Below are 20,230 nucleotides of genomic sequence, written 5' to 3'. Positions count from 1 at the left end.
GAACAATTTGTCGAGTTTGAAATCCGGCGCGTGGCATCATGCGGCACCGGTACAGAACACAGTAAATAATCAAGTGAAGGTGATATGAACCGAAGCCAACGGTTCAGTTGAGATAGATAGAGATTTTTTTGCTCATTTTGCGATTTTTCGGAAGCTGAGTTAAGAGGCCGCTGGAAGCTGAATAGAAGATCATTAAGATTTGTTTTGGAACTTGAAAGCATCAATAAGAACTTAAATTTTGAGCTGCATAGAACGTACTTCATATCAATGATGGGGCTGAGTAAGCGTGTTTGTACCTGTTTTATGGGACTTTTAGTTGCTTGGGAATGTTGTAATTGATGTAATTAATTGCAATGTTAATTTCAAGCTTTTTTTGTCACTGAACTTTTTAAACTTTTACGGAAACTTTCCCGGATTGTGGATTATGGATTATAAATTATCATCTTCATTTTGGATTCTTAACCCTGATCTAGATTTTAAATTTCAATCCTGATTCATGATCTCAACCCTGATCCTGTTCTCGCATTCTGATTTTCATCCTTATCCTAGTTTTGATCGGGTATCCCTAGTTTTGATTTTTAATCCTTGTTTAAGAGATCCTGACCTCTACTCCTGTTAAGAATCTTGATTCTGATTTTAGATTATGGATCCTTTTAAGATTGATTTGATCCAGGATCTTGAATCCTGTTCTCACATTTTAAACCTTATACCGATTCCTGGTCCCGTATCATGATTTTAGATCTCTATTCGGAATTGTGATCTTGATCTCGGATCATGGACTCTTGTTATTATTCTGAGTCAACAAAGTTTTTCAGCAGAAAATTTCCTTATAAGGATTTATAAAACTGGCTCAAAAATTATAAGCAGGTTCCACAGAAGAAACCAAAATGATGTTGATTTCTCATTACAAAATATTAAATACCCCATACAAATCTAAAAGTTCGAATTTACTCATGTAAACGTAACTTTAAAATTCTGCAAAAAAAATCCAAAACAAAGCTTTTTAGACCCTAGGGTTAAATAATTCAAAAATTACTCCAAATCGACTCAGTATACTGTGTTAATCCTTCCCGTTTTTTCACAAAAAGTTTAAAGAGGTATGGCTGGTTGCAAAATGATTTTTTGTAGAATTCTGAAATTTTCAAACTACCAAATTTTTGAATATAACAAAATCACTGATTTCATTGACCAAAATAAGCTTATGAGAACAAAACTAACTCTCTAGCGGAACCGCTTTAAACGTTCTGGAATGTAAATTAAAGTCAAACGACCTAGAGTGTATTTTAATCCATTTACTTTAAGAGTTTTGAATGCTTATTTATTCAGCCAAAAACTGCAAATAAAGTGTTTTTAAGCTCAAAGATGCATGCAGTTCAAGTAAGCGAATAATGACTATATGCGAATGGAAGTCTACAGTTTGTGTTGACTATTGACTAAGTTCAATCGGTTACAGTTTGGTTATTTAAATAATGCAAAAATGATCTTATTTCCGACCACTTGATAAGTTAAGAAAAAGTTCAAATAGTTATTAGGAATGAATGGAAAGAAAGATCAGAAATTTAACATACAATTATTCAAGAACCATACTTCATCACATCTGATAATCATATTTAATAAGGTCTCACTACACGTTTGGTAAACAATTAATGAAAAAAATCAAACTATTGGTTTAATCTTAAATTATTTGCTTGTTTTTTAATCCCATTTGAAAGCACTGCCTTCAATCACATAATACTCACCTTGAAAATATATTAAAGAAAACAAAAAAAAAATCTTGAATAGTTTTTCGAACTTTCTCTTTCACCAGTTTTTGTGAAAATTCGGAAAGTGTTACAAAATTTCACTTTAAAAAGTGTTGTTTCCATGCATCATTTGTATAAATTTTCCATCACTCTGTTTTTTCCACCTGGTGGCAACCCAGACAACCAGAAGTCGTATTTTCTTTTACAGATTACATCGTATAAAATGTTATTTATACTCATTTTCGTATATCTGCACCTACAATGTGCGGTCCATGCATATTCTTTATCGTATTCAAAAGCATTGTATGATTTTATAACGACAAGAAGAGAGACTCGTATTTATGTACATATGAACTCGACCTTTGTGTACGACAATTCGCAAAAAATCCGTGAAAGGACCGATATACGGTGATCAGCCGTGACTGAGTGATTTTGTCGTGCTTTGCATAAAATAATTCGAAATAAAAAACGTTTATAACTGCATTGATTCGTAATAATGTGCATGCAATCGTATACCTTTGCAAATTAATTCGCATGTCTGATTTCCGTAAAACATATTTGCTGGCAATCGTCAAAGAATACAAAAAAGTTCAATAAAATCGTTTATCATAATGGGACATCGATGATTGGAATCGTATTAAAGGAGGCTTCAAAATGTTGGTCTATTTTTAGATCATCGATGACGTGTTCTACGATTTAAAAGATTTAAGTTATAGAAATATACGATTTGCTTTTGGTTTAATGCCTTTGAAGCAAATCCCCTTGAATTTATATTTTCCAGATAGCGTCGAGGAACCATCATGAGCTGCAGATCGTATCGTCAGGGGATCAAGTCCAGGTACTAACAATAACTTCATGAACGTTGAAAAAAAAATCAGCAATCAGGCAAATAATAAATTTGTACGATATAAACTTGAATTTGACAGCAAAAAACGCATTTCTTTGAAATAATCTTATTTTTTATTATTTTTGGAAATGAGTAAACCAATTGGTTTAAAGTACAAAAAAAAAATTATCTTATTTTTATTCAACTGACGGAAAATTAGAGCCCTGCACTCAAGTCGCAAAAGACGACCAAATAAGTCGTCAAACTTTCCATATTGTTACGAATAATGTCGTATATTACAACCTCAATCATCTATATGATGTAAAATGTCATAGTATATTCCAAAAAGAATCAGGGTAGTCGTAAATGATGAGCATGACAAGTCGTGCAAATCGTAATTTAATACAATCCAAATCAAGAATATGTTTGCTAATGTACCTATATGGCCTCCAAAATGAAACGTATATACTGGTTTTGTTACATTATATACGATATGTTTACACGTATATTTGCACGTATGTTTGCGTTGCAAATTCGAAATACCCACCAAATGGTTGTCTGGGAACCCAGTTGCAACCTAGTTGCGCACAAAAAACTGACGGAAGCGCCCTGGGAATAAAGTCAGTGTTGGAAGAAGTTCACCAATACTGTTACCAATGTTATTAAAACAACGAACAGCTGTTTGTGGCTGAAAAATTATTATAGCCGCGATTTTGAAACTCTCAGCCAAGCAAAATTCTACTATCTGCTGACCAGTACAATCCGGACACGAAAAATGACAATCCGGGTTTAAAGAACCGAGTGAAGAAAATCCAGAAGGGAAAACAAATGACGCACACCTACAGATGGAATAACTCGAAAATCGAAAATCGTTTTTTTTATTCGGACGAAATCAGAAGCAAACTGAGAATCGAAAAAAACACGCTATAAGCGAGCGCGTTTTTGTTTTGAGCAATAGTGCGTCTACGGCCAGAACGCAAACGATGAGAGTATCGCTCGAAAGAAATGGTTGGCGTGTGCTGTGCGTAGCTAAATGAGTGCGTTTTGATGAATCCTGCATGCAAGCAGAGATGCCAATGTGCCTAATTTTTTAGGACTTGCCTGATTTTTGAATATCCTGCATGATAACCTGATAAGCTTCGTTTATTTCCTTATTTTTTAAAATATCCGTTTAAAACTCAATAGAAATTATGTGCTGGCCATTGTCACTACAACCTTGAACTTCACACTCTAAATATTGGATTCAAATCTTCTATCAATGTTTTATAGCTTGTTTTAAAAGATTTTGGCATCCTGATCACGAAATTTTGATCAACTTCGTCCATCGCATTCAGTTATACTGATAAGGCGTTTATTATTAAACAGTTTTATGATAAAATAATCATTGATGTCTTTTTATTATATTTTCTTCTTTATTGAAGACTGGAAAGCGTTTAAACTTATACTGTGAAAAATATCTTTGATTAATTTTGATTCGAAATTTCACTGGAATTCCATTTTATAAGAGCGGGGAAAAATAAAAAAATAATAAAACTTCTATAAGTATTAGTCAAAATAACTTGCGGTATTCGGGAAAGTTGATTATTGCGAAAAAATTTTATTTTTAAAATCATATTTCATTCTACAGTTTTGCTGAAAAAGTACAAAAAAATTTTTTAAAGAATTTTTCCTACTTTCAAAAGTTTTTTCCAAACCCGAGCGTAAAATGCGTTTCCATGTTAGTCAAAACCTATTTTCAAATTTATGGCAGCTCGGGAAATTTGAATTTTGTTTCTTTGTGTTATCGCACCTTTATCTGAGCCAATTTGACATTTCTATTGCCATTTCTATTTTTATTGATTTGCAAATCGTTGAACAGCTAAGCACATGATTTGGGTTTTTATGCTGTATTTTAGTCATCTCAATCAAATTCACTTGATTTTTTTTGTCGATTGCACTCATACAGGATTGGTCAACAAGATCCAAAAGTTCAAGTGATCGAAAAAAGTGACATTAAAATTTGAAAAATCATTTAAAACAGCTTGTCTGTGCCTAATAGTTGCACAGGCAAAATTTATATCGTGCCTAATGTTGTCCGATTTTTTCCAATGGTTGATCATTTTAAAAGTCTTTTTATTGGTCAGCCATTATATATTGAAAGAGGCTGATATTTGTTACGGAAACTTATTATGAGAACTTCTAGTTCAAATGAAATCCAATTTGGAAGCGGCCCTTTTTGAGGGAGGTCTTCCATATAAACCGTCCAATGCACAACGGGAAAATTCGCACCCAAAATCGAAAAAAAAACACGAAGCCGCTGGTTTGAAAGTCTGGAATATCATTTATCACACGTGAAATTTAGCTTAGCTTAGCTTAGCTTTATTAACTACTCGCATCCACCTTAAACCGTAAAACCCGAAGTGCATGGTTGTAGAAAATGTATGCATTGCTTGTTCCAAAAACATATTATGATAACAATCACTTCGAGGTCCACGATCGCTGGCGTGGCTCAGTAGAACAAGTTCCACATTGCCAATGGTTGCTACTCCGTGATTGACCGAGGTCATCAATTTTGATCAGAGGTCAAATGAATGGTGCTTGGGATTAGCAGCTCATTCACACTGAACATAACTGATGCTCTCTCTTTTAACGTCAATAACGGCGCCGGCCACGTCCTAGTAGTCAATAGATAGATTGGAAGAAAGAGAAAAGGATGAAAGATCTATTTTGTGCTTTAGGACCGAGGTTACCTCTGCATCCTAGCAAAACAATTTTGGTTGGGAAAGGGTTTGAAGGAATTGATTGGGAGACACTTTTGACTAGTGTTACGGTGAACCTTAAAAATTATTTTCCTAACTCCTATTAGTTCCGATTGAAAGCTTTCAGTTCATTAAAAGGCTTAAGTATGTTAAGTTTAATGGTGACCAAAATTAACTATGAAGGGACTCTAAAAATTCTTGTTTCTTATTTCGAGTGAAAATTTTAATGCATAGTGCCGCAAAAATATTGAAACGACTTAAAAAAGACTTGAAGTATGGTTGAAAACTCCACAAAGTTTGTTTTCAATTTTTGAAAAAAAAAAACAAACTTATCAAAAATGTTAATGCTGCTTTTTATTCCCAAAAGCATGAAAGTTAAAATTAGCAACTGTCGTTTTATGAAGATAATCAAACAAAAAACTTTCATAGAAATTGTACACAAACGTCTATCAATTTGGCTATGAATAATAAAACTAATGCAATCTGTTATTATAAAATGCCAAATATTAATCGATTCTCACCGTTAAAAAATGAAACCATTTGTAGAATCCCACTTAAAATCAATACTTGTCCAGAAAGTTTAGAGTAAATGCATTGAATTGCTTGAAACAATTCACCCTGACCCAGAATCTATAATGACATTTTAAATTATCATACAAAGTTGATCAATAACATAGGAACTACCGATTTTTCACAAAATTCAATCGAAAGAATGGGCTTTATATAGAACTGAACATTGTTGTACACAATTTCATGAGATGAATGTATATCAAGATTCTAAAGACAATGTGAAAACCCATTTTTATATCATTTGTAATTAGAAATTCTTGTCCCATTTCTGTGTGGGTAAAAAAAACAATTTGATTGTATGTAGTCTTTTCAATCCTGTAAGCCATCATCAGGAAGGACAAGTTTGTAACTTTCCCATTTTCCATATTTTAAATCAAAAACAATTTCTCAAGTTAAGAAAAAACACTTCTCGAATTTAAATTTTTTACCTAGGAAGTCAATCAAGGTACTCTTAATTCCATCACAGCAAATAGAATTCCAACTAGATTATTTTCTAATCAAAATTTCACAAGCTTGTAAAAACTATGTTAATAAGATAATATTTACTGGTTTTGCCATAGTCCCCCTCTTCTCCCACTAAAAAAAAACAATACTCATCCGTCTTTCTCGATTCCGGATCCCTCGGTTCCATTCTTGATGGTATAGGTTTGTAATGTCCTTGTCGTTTGAAGAGTTGCTGCATCTAGTCGTTCTGATCCGGTGGGCATCATTTGAATCCAGGTGCATCAGCTTTCCCAGATGCTCCTGTTTTCCGCAAAATCCGGGGGACAATCCAAATTAAAATAAACTGATTTTTCTTCAAAATTTTGTTTTCATAATCATTTATCACACGTGAAATTTCCTCAGAAACTCAAATCTGCCGCTGAATTTAACCGGAGCCATCTGAGTGAAGTGTTATTTGACCTTATGTCCTACCAACATAAAATTTTGTTTCATTGAAAACCCATAGAAGGAACTGAAAGGTATTTAAAACTTTTTTTAAGTACCCATTTACAGGGGAAAGAAGAAATGGACGCGATTTGTTTTGCCCCTCTCTACCCCTATGAAGTAAATGGGATTTTATAAAATAATTGCTTTAGGACTCACTTGGAAGTCAATCGATATTTGCATAATGAATATTAATTATAAGCTTAAAAATGGACTCAACAACGCTCAAAATTTCAGATGGTTCGTCTGATTTCCTGAATATATCTTTTCAAAAAGTAAAATTGTTTTGAATATCTTTTTCATGAAAGTGGGATTATTTGTAATAAATGTAACTTCTGAAGCCTGTCATAAACCTTCAAGCAACATTCATTCACATTGCAATCCTTCCAAACAATTTCCGGCTGAAAATCTGTTTTGATCAAATTAAGTTTCAAGAAGTAATGACTGTTTATTTTTCTGTTGACATGAAATACAGTTCTTTTAAATTTCTCGTCTCAAAACTTGAGAAGCAGGATTCTTAGAACAAACTTTAGATACCTTGCGTAAAATGTTAAGTGAATGGTCGGGATAAAAAATTTCAAATTAAATCTGATTAAAAAGTAGTCCTTCAAAGCCAAAGCAGTTTAAGTGACTTTGACACTTTTCGGACATTGCAAGTTGTCCGACTTTTTAATACATATCTAGATATATTTTTCAACAAAATTAATAATTTCAAAATTTCAATTTTAATGTTTGATGATAGAAAAAATAATTTTTATAGAAATTTTCAGTAAACATCTATTTAAAGGAAAAAGAGATAAAATGTTCACATGCAGTTTTGTGATAAGCTTATTGGTTAACACATCAAATCTGTTCAATAATAGCATTTATGGCGTTTTATAAATTTTTCGATAATTACTAGGTTCTTAACAAATTAAAAATAAAATCTTTTTTTCGATGTAATAATTATTGGTCAAATTATAGCATTGAAAAAAAGATTTAATAGATTATTTCTTCAAACATTAAATATATGAGTATGTGTGAGGCACTTTGGATCAGAGGGGTGCAAGTGCCTAAATCATAATTTCGAGAAAACGCACTTCAAAGTTGTGAAAGTATTCGATTTTTAAAATATTTTTCTAAATCGAACAGTTTGAATTCAATCGAAAAAGTGTTCAAAAAATTGTAAAAAATCTGTGTTTTGCACCATATGTACATTGAAACATGAAGAATAGTTAGGTAAACTAAACTTAAAATTGATGATTTTGGCACTTGAACCCCTCTGATCCTGAGGACCTCATTTAATAAAATCATCGAATACCTTCTTAATTATTTATATCCATCCAAGATCCATCTGTTTTTAATAAAACGTGTTCTGAAGTACATGAATTTAACATTAGTGAGGTTTCTAAGTTAGAAATAATAAATTAAAAAAAAATTAAGCTATAATTATCAGTTTGGTAATAAGACATTATTCTTATTTATGCTTTTGATTAATCTAACATTGGATTGTTACTTGAAACTGTTTACAAGGACGAATAGTTTTAACTAAAAATCATCAAAGGTAGTTCACAAATCCATGTTTCAGTTTTGGGAACATTCACCTCAAAAAACGGCTATGTTTGCCGGCTGACGGCTGTCCGTTTTTTGTACCGAAAGCTTTTTAGGTTAATTGTCCCGTATCATCTCAGCAAATGTACTTGAGAAATTTCAAAAAAGCTCTATACATTAGCTTTTTGAAAAATTGATACGCAGTCATCTCATCAGGTTCGTAAATTGCTCTGAAAATCTAAATTTCATAGTAAAATTACAAGCACAACACTATTTCGTCTTTAATATTAAGGTTTTCTAAAATTTAGAATTCATTATACTTTTAAACTTGAATATATAATTACAAAGAATATTTGTATGTACAATCACAGATGAATTACTGAAATTGAACTTTAGATTTGGCTAAATTCGTATGATAAGTTATATACCTTGCATAAATGAAGTCGAATTTTAATAGCATGAATATTTTTATACTGTCAGTGTAACGCCGGATGATTGCATAAGTGCAGGCGATTTTAGTCATTCGTTGAAATTTAGACGAAACCAAAATTTTCTACGACGTCTTTGGAATAAAATTTGCTATCACGTCTTAGGAGTAAAATTTGCTCTCATTTGGCTTGCCATAAGAGGGTACACCGAAAAAAGGCAAACAAAATTTTCATACTAGGAAAGCACATTTACGCCGAATTTAGCTTATTTTGATACCCTAACGAAACCTCGCTTTTCGATATTTTGAGAGCATATTGGTGCTAAATTTTGCTATTATTGAAAAATTCTGAAATCGAGGTGTAGTTTAGGTCTCAGTTTTAGCAAAATTAGGCATCATTTTGCTAACCAAGTATGGAAATTTGTGCTCTCATTTTTGCTGTGTACCACCTTATGTCAAGCAAAATGAGAGCACATTTGGCTTTCAAGGCGTGATAGCAAAATTTGCTATAATTTTGCCATAAAAGTCTGCTCGGGAAGCTATATTTCTTCAGTTAAACGTGAGACAGCTGGTCAATCTGTAATATGAAATATAAATAAAAAGCATGAAAACAAAAAAAATATCGCGTTTAAGGTTGAAGTGACAATGAGCAGCTAGCATGTCTGTTCCACAACATTTTACAACGGTGACCAAAAAAAAGCACTCAGCTTGATCATTTTATGTTAGCAAAATTATTCCTGATTTTCATTTTCAAGCTTCCTGAATTTTGGAAAAAAAATGTTGGCAACCCTGCCTACAAGTTGAAATCGGAGCTTAGCCCTTTTCCACTGGTATAATTGCAGTTAATCATCACTTGATAATTTTAATGTCGCGTTTAATCTTCCCAAAGACAAGGCAACGGATTAGTAAATACACGCGTTGTGGACGATTTTTTTTTTGCTATCAATGAACTTCAGAATACTCGAAAAAGGAACATATGTGACATTTTTTCCATGACATTGACATTTACTAAAATTCAGCAACTTCATTGCGACATTCGTTGAACCAATCGGACCAATGACATTGGCCGGGCAGAAGTGTTTTTGAGGGACTCCTTGACATTTTTTTTTCATTTGCGTAACATTATTTGGATGCCCGTCAATGTCAATTAAGTCCCTAAGAAATGTTGCGGGAAATGTCATACGACTATTACGAGTTTGAATTTCATTTGTATGACATTCTCAAGCCTGATATTGAGTATCATTGATGAACCTTTGGAACCTTAAAACAGGCAAATTTATCATATCATAAAGACTAGACTGATCTGGGGCTGCTCAGACAGTTAAAAATAAATTGTTCAGGAAATTTAAAAAAAAATCTTTTTTCTGGCGTACGCTTATTGTAAAATTTTCATAACTATTCCATTAAATTTATCAACAAGTTGAACAATTTTCTCTAACAAGCAAATTTTCAGATTTCCGTGTATTCCAGAAAACTCACAACGTGCTAGCCTAGTCCACTCGCCAACATCGCCGTCATCGTCCCGGGTTCTGTTGGTTCCTGTTGTTGGCCGCCCCACGGAATCACGTTTTCGTTCGCGGCACCACGTTCCCGTTTGAAAGGAAGGTAGGTATTCGCGAATTTCGCAGTGCAACTTGCAACGCGCTCAGCTGGACCTTCTCTTTCATATTTTTATCCCCGCTACCCACCCACTACTACGGCTAATCTCGTCCAGAATCTGACCCGTCGTCGATGCACGCGCATACAGCATGAAAAAAAAGTTTTATTATTATATCTTGTCTTGTTAATCATGTCTCACGCAGAATAATCGTGCGCAAACTAATGTTTTTTGTTGTTGTCGTGAATCTATATCGGCTGGAATGGAGTTTTTGCCGTACTGAGACGAGGGATTGGGATCGAGTTGTTTCGTAACCACCGTACATGATCTCCTGAAGAAGTGGGAGAAAATGCGTTGAAGTTCCACGGGAAGAGCGAACGGGCTCTAGGAGATATGTTGTTGCATGTTACAGGGACAGGCGACTTTATCGGGATCGAAGGTTCATGTTATTTTTAATAATTTTCATTTTCCCATGACCCATCGATGAAGGATGGTCGAAGCTTTCCAGAGCACCGAGAAATCGTATGAACAGGTAAACAAATACCCTAATCAAATCGATTACTACCATTGGAAATCCATAGTTTTCGAAACTGGTCCACTTTCTCGTGTACCCATCAAAGATCTTATTCTACTCAACACTTCCCATTCACCTCGTTGTCACTTATTCGCTTCATGCCTCCTGAGAGGCACATTGTCAAAATAAGTCATCGTTTCACAATAATGGTCCTTCCCCGTTCGGCCAAGGTTCTTCTCACGTCTTACTTTTTTCCCTTATTTCTGGGCGCTCGTGGATCTCTTCAAGGCTTGTTGGCAACCGGCAAGCCTTTTACCACTTTATTTGCCTTTTGACGGAGCAGAGCGCTCAATTTTATGGTGCAAAATTCAATCAGCATCATTTAGAGGCGACTCGAAGGGAGGAGCTGAAGCATCGTTCGTTTGGTATCCGTCCCGTTTTAGTTAGGCAGTTGCATCGGCGTTAACCCATTAGAAGCCAAAATTAAAAGAGACCAATAATGTTCGAAGTGGTTTTAGAGCATGAAATCCGGGCAAACGGGCCGGGCCAGACTGTTTGCAAATTTTGTATCAAATATCCGGACAAACCCGGATAAAACCGGACAAACTGGCAACCTTATTTTAGAGTAGTAGAACGTGATGGCATTATATGACCTATGTTAGTTCAAAATTGATCAGTTTAGAATTAAATCAATCATAAATTGCTGATGAATTAAAACCTGATTATTTAAAATTTGAATCTATTTAGTGTTATGATTTGCACGTCACTTGTTTGCAGTTAAATTTGTCCAATAATCATCCAGATTGTTGACTTTTTTGTAGGATTTAAGCTTTTTATTGAGTTCTTGAGTAATCATAGATGCAACATAATTCATTGGAAACGCTATGTAAGAGTTAGTTAAGTAAATATTTTTCGTTTCGAGCAAACTTCAAATTGTATGATAATGTGAACTATTTTTTTTTTCAATAATGACTGAAATAAGGAAAGTTTTATGATAAAGACTGGGCGAAAGATTATAGATTTTGTTGTGACCATGACTGAACGAAATTCTGTTTTCTTGAAAAAAAAAAAAACAATAATTGTAACTCAGTGATTCAACCCAAAAAGTTTGTAACGATCAAACAGGGAAACAGTATTTTTGGAGCCGAAGTTTCAACAACTATTAAGATAAGTAAGATTTTTGCGTTCTGAATTCAAAACTTTTCACAAACTTCGTCTAGTGATACGGCCGGCGTGTGGAAATTTTTAATTGACTAGTTTTGGGCAAAATAGATCATTTAACCCAAAAATCTACATAAAAACCAAAAGCTGATCTTCAATCAACTTACTACCTTCCATTCAATGAAGGACTCAGATATTGCCAAGATATTGTTGTACCAGAGATACAACGCTTTAAAAAAATTGAATTCTACAATTTATAGCAGTGGTTTTCAAAGTGGTCCCTACAGCCCCCTTGGGGGCGTTGAGAGCTTTTATGGGGGCGGTGAGCACAACTTTGAAATTTGAGGGGCATTGAAGAGTCTCAGGGGGGCGTTGGGGTCATTTTTTAATTCACATTTCCACAAATCTCGGAACGACTTTGAAGAACTCCAAACCAAATTATAGCCAGGTTAAGGACAAATGTCTGTAAACTCACAGAGTTGTTGAGATCTGTAAAATTTTGTAAGTTTATTTAGGGTTGTACTTGAAAGCAAAAATTTTGGATGGCAATACCTGAAAATCATTAAAAGGTATTGTCATAAAAAATGACAAAAAAAAAACTTCAGAATCTGGGTTTAAAGGTGTCACAGATTTATGTAAAGAAAGGAACTTTAATTTTAAGATCTGATTTGCTGATCATTGATTCAATCGATAAAATCTAAAAGTAGGTAATTTTTCATGATCAAACATCAAAAGTTATTCGATTCTCACTAAAATGTGGGAACTAACTTGTTGAAACCTATTTAAAATTTTTAGTCTACAATTGTCATAAATAAAAGTTTCCCTTATATTTTATCAAGAAATAATACTATTGAAGTATGTATATTTTATTTTCTGCTATTTCGAAATAACAGTATTTATTTAGAGGCAAGGCAAATTCAATAAGTAAAGAACTCTGTTTACAAAAACTTCAATAGTCTGTATGTTATTGCATTTTTTTTTTCAATTTGTAGTATTCGTCCTGGAAAATTTATATTTTGTTTAAATTTCAGTCTTGGGGTTTGAAGCAATTAGGTTTTGAATAAATATTGTGTTTTGTCTTGCTACAATTAATGGTTATGCTTTAACTTTTCGATCTTCTCAAGTCAATTATACAATTTTTGAATTTGCTTCATTGAACGTTATTATACTACAATAAAATTTCAAAAGCTTGTGGTTTTGCAATTAGCATTCTATCTAAAGATTTTTCAAAAATTCACTCAGGGGGGCTTTGAGCTCAAAAACTTGGCAAAAGGGGGCGGTAAAGGAAAAAAGTTTGAAAACCACTGATTTATAGAAATTCCAATAAATAATATTAAAACTGCTTCTGATATCATTAAAGAAAGTTATTGAATATTGGATATTAAAGATTATAATTCATTCAACACCTTTGTTGAAGACTTTGATTTACGGTTTTAAAAATATCAAAGATTCAATTGAGTTTAATGTTTCCTTAAAATTTCGTCAAAATTTCCGTTATTTTGCAGGTTCGGGAAAAAATAAAAAAATGAAACTTCCATAACATTTTTGTCAGAATTTAAAATTACTTGCGATCTTTGGGAAAGTTGTTCATTGAGTCAATAATCATTTGTAGTAGCACGCATACCTATTTTTGAAAATTATCTCGAAAACTACAGCTGACAAAAAAATAAAATGAATATTAAGATTCAGCGCCCCTGAATAAGTCAAAAACAGTTCTTAGATCCCTTGCACCTTAGAAAAATGTGAATTTTGTTGTCTTGTTTTATGTGCGGTGCTATTTTAAGAAATTTCATAGGAAATCACCCAAAACATTGATTTAATTGAGTAATTTTACTTCAAAATAAGCAATCCACATTACCAAAGTCATAAGATTTTCATGATTCAGCCTTAGAAAGCCTATCTCAAAGGTATCTTAACTAAATATATAAAATTTATGAAATCTTTAAAAAAAAATCTAGAAAAAAATATAAACTGTAGCATTGAGAAATCTGATTCATTTGAAAATCATCACCTTGCTCAGCATCTCAATGGAAGTATTCAATACGGAACTTCAAATAAAAAAGCTCTGCAAACCATTAATACCCAAATTTTATTTTAATGCGGCCCACCAAAAGACTTTTCAAATTCAAAGTTGCCGTTACTTCTAAAGATGGCTCACCCCTATTCTAAACTACTGAATCGATTCATAAATTATACCATTTTGGAATCGTCTACATGTTCCCCATCTACTTATAAGGATAAATTGTCGTTATAATTTTGTAGATGTAGATCAAACAACGGTGGTTTTTGGAATACCTGACGTTTCGACCAGTTTTGTTGGTCTTTTTCAAGGGAACTAGAAGTTTTATTACAAATTACTGTTGTGAACGTTGTTAATAATTTATGAAATGTAGTGTTGTAACTTACTTTGCTGTCTGTTGTTTTTGTTGATTTCATTTTAGTCCAACGGCTAGGAGTCCATTGATTGCTGCTCGTCTGTTATAAATGTACAATTGTTATCATTCGGGCCTACTACCTTGCAGTGGTAGATACGGGATAGACTTGTAGCTACCACCACACAATAGTAGGCCTAGCGTGGTTCGTCCCACAAGCGGAAGATAGATTTTTTTAAGGTTCCAGTTTATGTGTGGTGAACATCTATTCTACATTCTGATTTAATGTTTTCAAATTTATTTTCCGTCACCTTTTGAATGACTATCTAATATATAAAGGGCTATATATGTTTATATATATATATATATATATATATATATATATATATATATATATATATATATATATATATATATATATATATATATATATATATATATATATATATATATATATATATATATATATATATATATATATATATATATATATATATATATATATATATATATATATATATATATATATATATATATATATATATATATATATATATATATATATATATATATATATATATATATATATGCACCTTATACAAATCCATACCGCTTAACCGATCAGCTTGAAATTTGCTACAGCGATGTGCGATGTAAGTGGACATGAGAAAGGTCGAGGTAATAGTTTAAAGCCCCTCCAACCTAAGAAAAGGGACCCTCCCATACAACTTATGTTTTTATTCCCACGAACCGAAAGTCATGGCACCCATTTGTCAACCGATTTTCGTTTCCTTGGGCGGGATTGTTTTCACCATCACCATGGGCCAGGCATTAGAAACGACCATCCAAAATTCACGTGTACTGGAAAGCAAATCAAAGCTTGCTGAGCATTGTAACAGCCGACTAGCTCACCGGACTGTTCCTTCTCAGGTTCGGCTACACTGGGGCGGACTCTCGACCACGATAACGGTCACTCAACAGCGGACTTTGGTAGAGCAAAAATAGAATAGGATTTCGGATTGACGTGCATAAAGGGGAAAATTTACATTTTATACATAAATATATTGGGGTTTTCAGTGTAGCAGGATAAGGGTCATCATACGGCGTTAGGGTACGGATGTGTGCTGAGTTGATCATACCTGGTAGTGACTTCGGAACACGTGGGCCTTCCTGTTGCTTCCGGTGGTAATGGCGGATACAGAACCAACACAGGGACTTCCGGCGACGGGTGACTGGCGGACCCTCGATTCGTATGACCGGGAATGGAGCTGCAGCGATCGACTTCTTCCTGGATTTTATGACCAGTGGTTATTTGGCGTGACGATTCCTGTGGTGACGAAGGAATGCCTGACACGTGGTGGGCTGTTCTCGAGGAGACTTCTGGGTTACTCCGCAACGGAGCAACGACACCTGAGCCCTCACGGCTGGTAAACTCCGGATCTTGAGGACCGGTGTCCCTGACCTCCTGATCAATCTGCCGGACCACGAGGTGTTCGTGATGATGGTTCGTATCTACGACCGATTTTGCTGACGGTCTCAAACTTTCTGCCCCGAATCCCTTCTTCCGTGTTGTTTTCCCTCTTTTCTTCCCAGTGTTGCTAGATGCGTTTTCATAACATCAGCATTCAATACTGACCCATGCCGCAAAAGGGAAACAAAAAGGGATAATGGAAGGGATTGGAGAATACACTGAAAAAAAACTAAAAAATAAAACTACCAAACACGTCAATTAACAACAAAAAAAAAACCATTTGTTACACTGTTTGGTAACAGCGTAAAAAATTTGAAAGGAGAAATTTTGGCGGGTGTATTTTCCTTCTACTGTTCAAAGCACGTGGTACCGGTGCGAGGCATTTGATTGCAATAATGAGCCTTCATGTAGGATAAAAAAACTACTCGCCTGTTAGAAATATATTGAGAAGAACAGTGGTTGAGAATCTACTAGAATATGCAGTGTGTAAAGTATGCATACATTAGTTCATTATGAATTGACTTCTTCAGTTGAACAACTATTTGGACTGAAAACTAATGTTCCAGCTTTTAGGTACCAACCATTTTGATATTTTCGGAACTTCTCATAGAGAAACAATTTATAAAACTGAGGGTTGTAGGTTCAAGGCTGCGATTACAACACTTTCATTGCCGTGTAGGAATTTAATTTACAATAGGAATTAGACAATAAACGTTCATTTTATGCTAAAAATTAAAACCAAATCCAACGCACGAGACTTTTAGTAATTTAATCTGAGGTTTTTAGTTTTGTAGCATTCAATTTCATTTGTAAGTTTTTAAATTTTAAGTTATTATTGATCATCGATGTGTTCAATTCTACCATCTCATTATAAGAACTAAAAAAGCACATTGAAAACATACAGAGGAAGTCTTTTATGAGGTTTCAGTGGAAATCTATTTAGAAATTTCGAAGTACAAAATAAAACTAAAATAGGTATTCCATTCTACGGATAGATCTTGAAAAGAGGTCGTTAATATTTGATTGCAAGCTTAATACATTGGATTTTCACTAGATACCCAGGGAAAATATAAAAAAAATGTAATCATTTGATGAAAAAATGGTAATTCAATTCAAGCTTCCTAAAAAAGGTGGGTGTCAAATAAGGTTGCCAGAATTGCCGTATCGGGACCGGACGAATCCAGCCAATTTTATCGAAAAACCTGGCCAAATCCAGCATTTGATTTCCAAATGTTCAAACCGATATCCTGGCAATATCCGGGCAAACTTGGTCAAAACCGCGGAATTATTCAGTAAAAATAACGAAAAATATACTTTCAATATTTTTTTTCAACAAAACGCATCAGCAGATTTTAAATTGTATATCAAGCTTCCAGACACGAGTCATGATTATTTCGTAAACTTGCCATTTAAAAATTCTTTTTGAACGTAAAAATGAAAAAAATATAAGAATTTAAAAATTTTAGTTTATGTTACGTTTTAAAAATGATGTGAATAAATCCAGGCAAAATCCGGGCTTTTTGCAACAAAATCAGGGAAACAGGGCCAAACCGGACTTACCTCAAATTTAGATTCAAATGTTCTAGCAAATCCGGAAAAATCCGGGCAACCTAGCAACCTTCGAATGAAAAGTTTTTCGTGATAGAATGGATAAGCATTCAAGGGAAATTATTTCAAATTTCTATTAGCAAACCTTAAAACTATTATGTATTCATTAATATGAAAACGATAAACTATGCTAATAATATCAATCAAAACTGTAAGAAGACCAACAAAACTTACAATGCTCACATGATCCAATTTGTTATTATGATTAACAAAAAGCTTTCAAAATTTCAAAAAGTCAAACGACTCATTTCGATTTATATATGTGAACCCGAGCAAGGCCGGGTAAAATCAGCTAGTATCACATAAAACGTTATTGTTTTGTATTTATGAATATAATTTTTTTTTATTTTGAATTGAGAATTTAGTATTTCCTTCTTTGGCTCTGTTTGAATCTTTGTTTCTCAATTTTGTGTATGAATTGCATTTATAATTTGTTTGTCAAATATTCATTTGAAAATATTATTTCAATTTGAGACACTGAATTGTGGTTCTGGATTAAATCTGATTTCGGGGTTCTAATTATACTCTTGGGCTCGTATTCGTATGATCATAGATTTTTCAAGTTTCTTCTTTTGTTTTTTATTTAAATTTTAGATTCTTAGTCTCTTAATGTAATCTTGATGTAACTTTTCAACTGTTATGAGGGAAATTTTAACTTTTATCTAATTTTCGCAATCTTATGAAATGTTCTAAGCTGAATCATGACATTTACCGATAATACCGAAAAATGAGTAGAGAAACGTATGATTTTCCTAAAAAATTCAGAATTCAATGAAAGTCAGGGTTCTTTCTGAAAATCATTGAATCGGAGGCTAATAACTCAAATACTGAAAATTCATGAAGTCAGGCAGCTATCTGAAAAAGATTCCTCATTCAATTGAGCAATCTTTAAGTGTAAATGTAGCAGCTGTTTTCTTGTGTTGAATCACTTTTTGATCTTAAAAACATTTTTTGGTGGAACCTTTTTTGTCGTTGTTTTTGTTTGGATTTAAAATATATATTTTTTCAATGTTCATAATGGGTTAACCCATACTCCCTGGAACTCAAGGCAGGTAAGGCCATAATCCATCACAAGCGAAGGAGCATTTCGTTGTCCTCGTCGTTTTTTTTGCTGTTGTGCACTGCTCTTTCGCATTATCGCAACTGAGAAATCAATTTCGGATGCTTTAATTTGACGAGAAATTGTCATTTCGATTGACTTTTGACCGGCGTGAATGAAAACAAAAAAAAATACTGTCAACGTGACATTGATGATGCATGATGCATGAGTGTTTGAATTCATGTGAGGGATAAAGTGTGTCATTTCGACTCGTTACCTCGTGTTTTGTTCCGGGAAAAAACTTTTGATGCTTTTTATGCACGACCTTTGGATTGACACATCTACTTTTTGTGGATGTTAGACTTTTACCAGAGCTTAGCAAATCACAGAAAACGAAATAGGAAAAATAATATTGAAATAGGAATAGGAAAAATAATAAATGAAATATGTCTTATTGTTTTTGTTATTTCAAAAATGAATTTTAGACAAATATCCTTGAACATTTTTGAAAAGAAAAGTTTGATTACTTATTCATTGTCAGACCTAAGGTTTTTTAATCTTAGCTTTTATTCTAAATTTTTTTGGTGAAATGTTTTAAGGAGCGTCAAGCCTGATACAAATAAAAACATTTTTCAATTAAAAAAAATCCTCAAAAATTCAATGGTTGAGTGCAATTTATTTCAAAACTCGCTGGATTTTTTCGAAACATGAAATATTTGTTTCACAAAATTACTTATAAAATTACATATGACTATTCCGCACGATCACGCAACGACCTACCCTTTTCAACCAGTTTCAGAGGAAAAACTTTTGTCAGGCAGGCCAACAACATTTTCCCGCATGGTGCAAATTCTTGTCATCCATCTTCCGGGGGAGGCAGTAAAGTTGATGGGCCAGCAGCATCTTCCAACAACAGGATGCGGATCAGGCAGCAGCAGTGGCGTAAAAATAGCATCATCACGAAAGACGGCAGTTAGCAGTTTTCGAGGAAAAACATTTACTAGGCTAGGACTCTCCATCATCTATCCCGGCTGCCTCCCCCTAAAAATGTTGAAACGAGGGGTCCAAGAGTTGTTGCAAAATATCCTGGAGCCAACCCCCCCCCCCCCCCCCCCCGCCGGAAGATATTTTCCGATATGGAAGGCCTGGATGGAAAACAGGCGAAAGTGTGGCTCGAGGAAAACTTTCAAGGAATGATGCCCTGCCAGTGAGAAATATATCATCATTAATAATTGTTACCGGTGAGGCTTTTGGGAGGAAAGCTGCCACGTCAAATCGAAAGCGAATCTACTTCTTCCCAGAGTCTTCTCGGAGTCGACGTCAAGACTGACATGACAGGATCAGAGTGGAAAATGCACTTTTTTTTCGGATGCTGTTATCGATTTGGGTTTCCATTAATAGAGAATAATTCGAAGAGTTATTTTTATAACCCGGAAGCTAAAAAAAAAACTACTTACAATGTTGAGGATTGGAAGTTTCAATTTTCTACACTTTATTTTTATGATATTTAAAAAAACTGGCATTTTTCAAAATTTCTCACGCTGAAAAGAAGGTTCTTCTTTATTCAATGTCTTATCCAATCCAAGCTGAGATACTCCAAAATGCCTGGAATGGTATCGAATAACCATGACAAAAATGACAAAAATGCCAAAATGACAAAAATGACAAAAATTACCAAAAATGACAAAAATGACAAAAATGACAAAAA

Source organism: Uranotaenia lowii, chromosome 1, assembly GCF_029784155.1.
Source record: "Uranotaenia lowii strain MFRU-FL chromosome 1, ASM2978415v1, whole genome shotgun sequence".
NCBI classification, from domain to species: Eukaryota; Metazoa; Arthropoda; class Insecta; order Diptera; family Culicidae; genus Uranotaenia; species Uranotaenia lowii.
The sequence above is the reverse complement of the archived record's forward strand: the minus strand, read 5'-3'. Positions refer to the sequence as shown.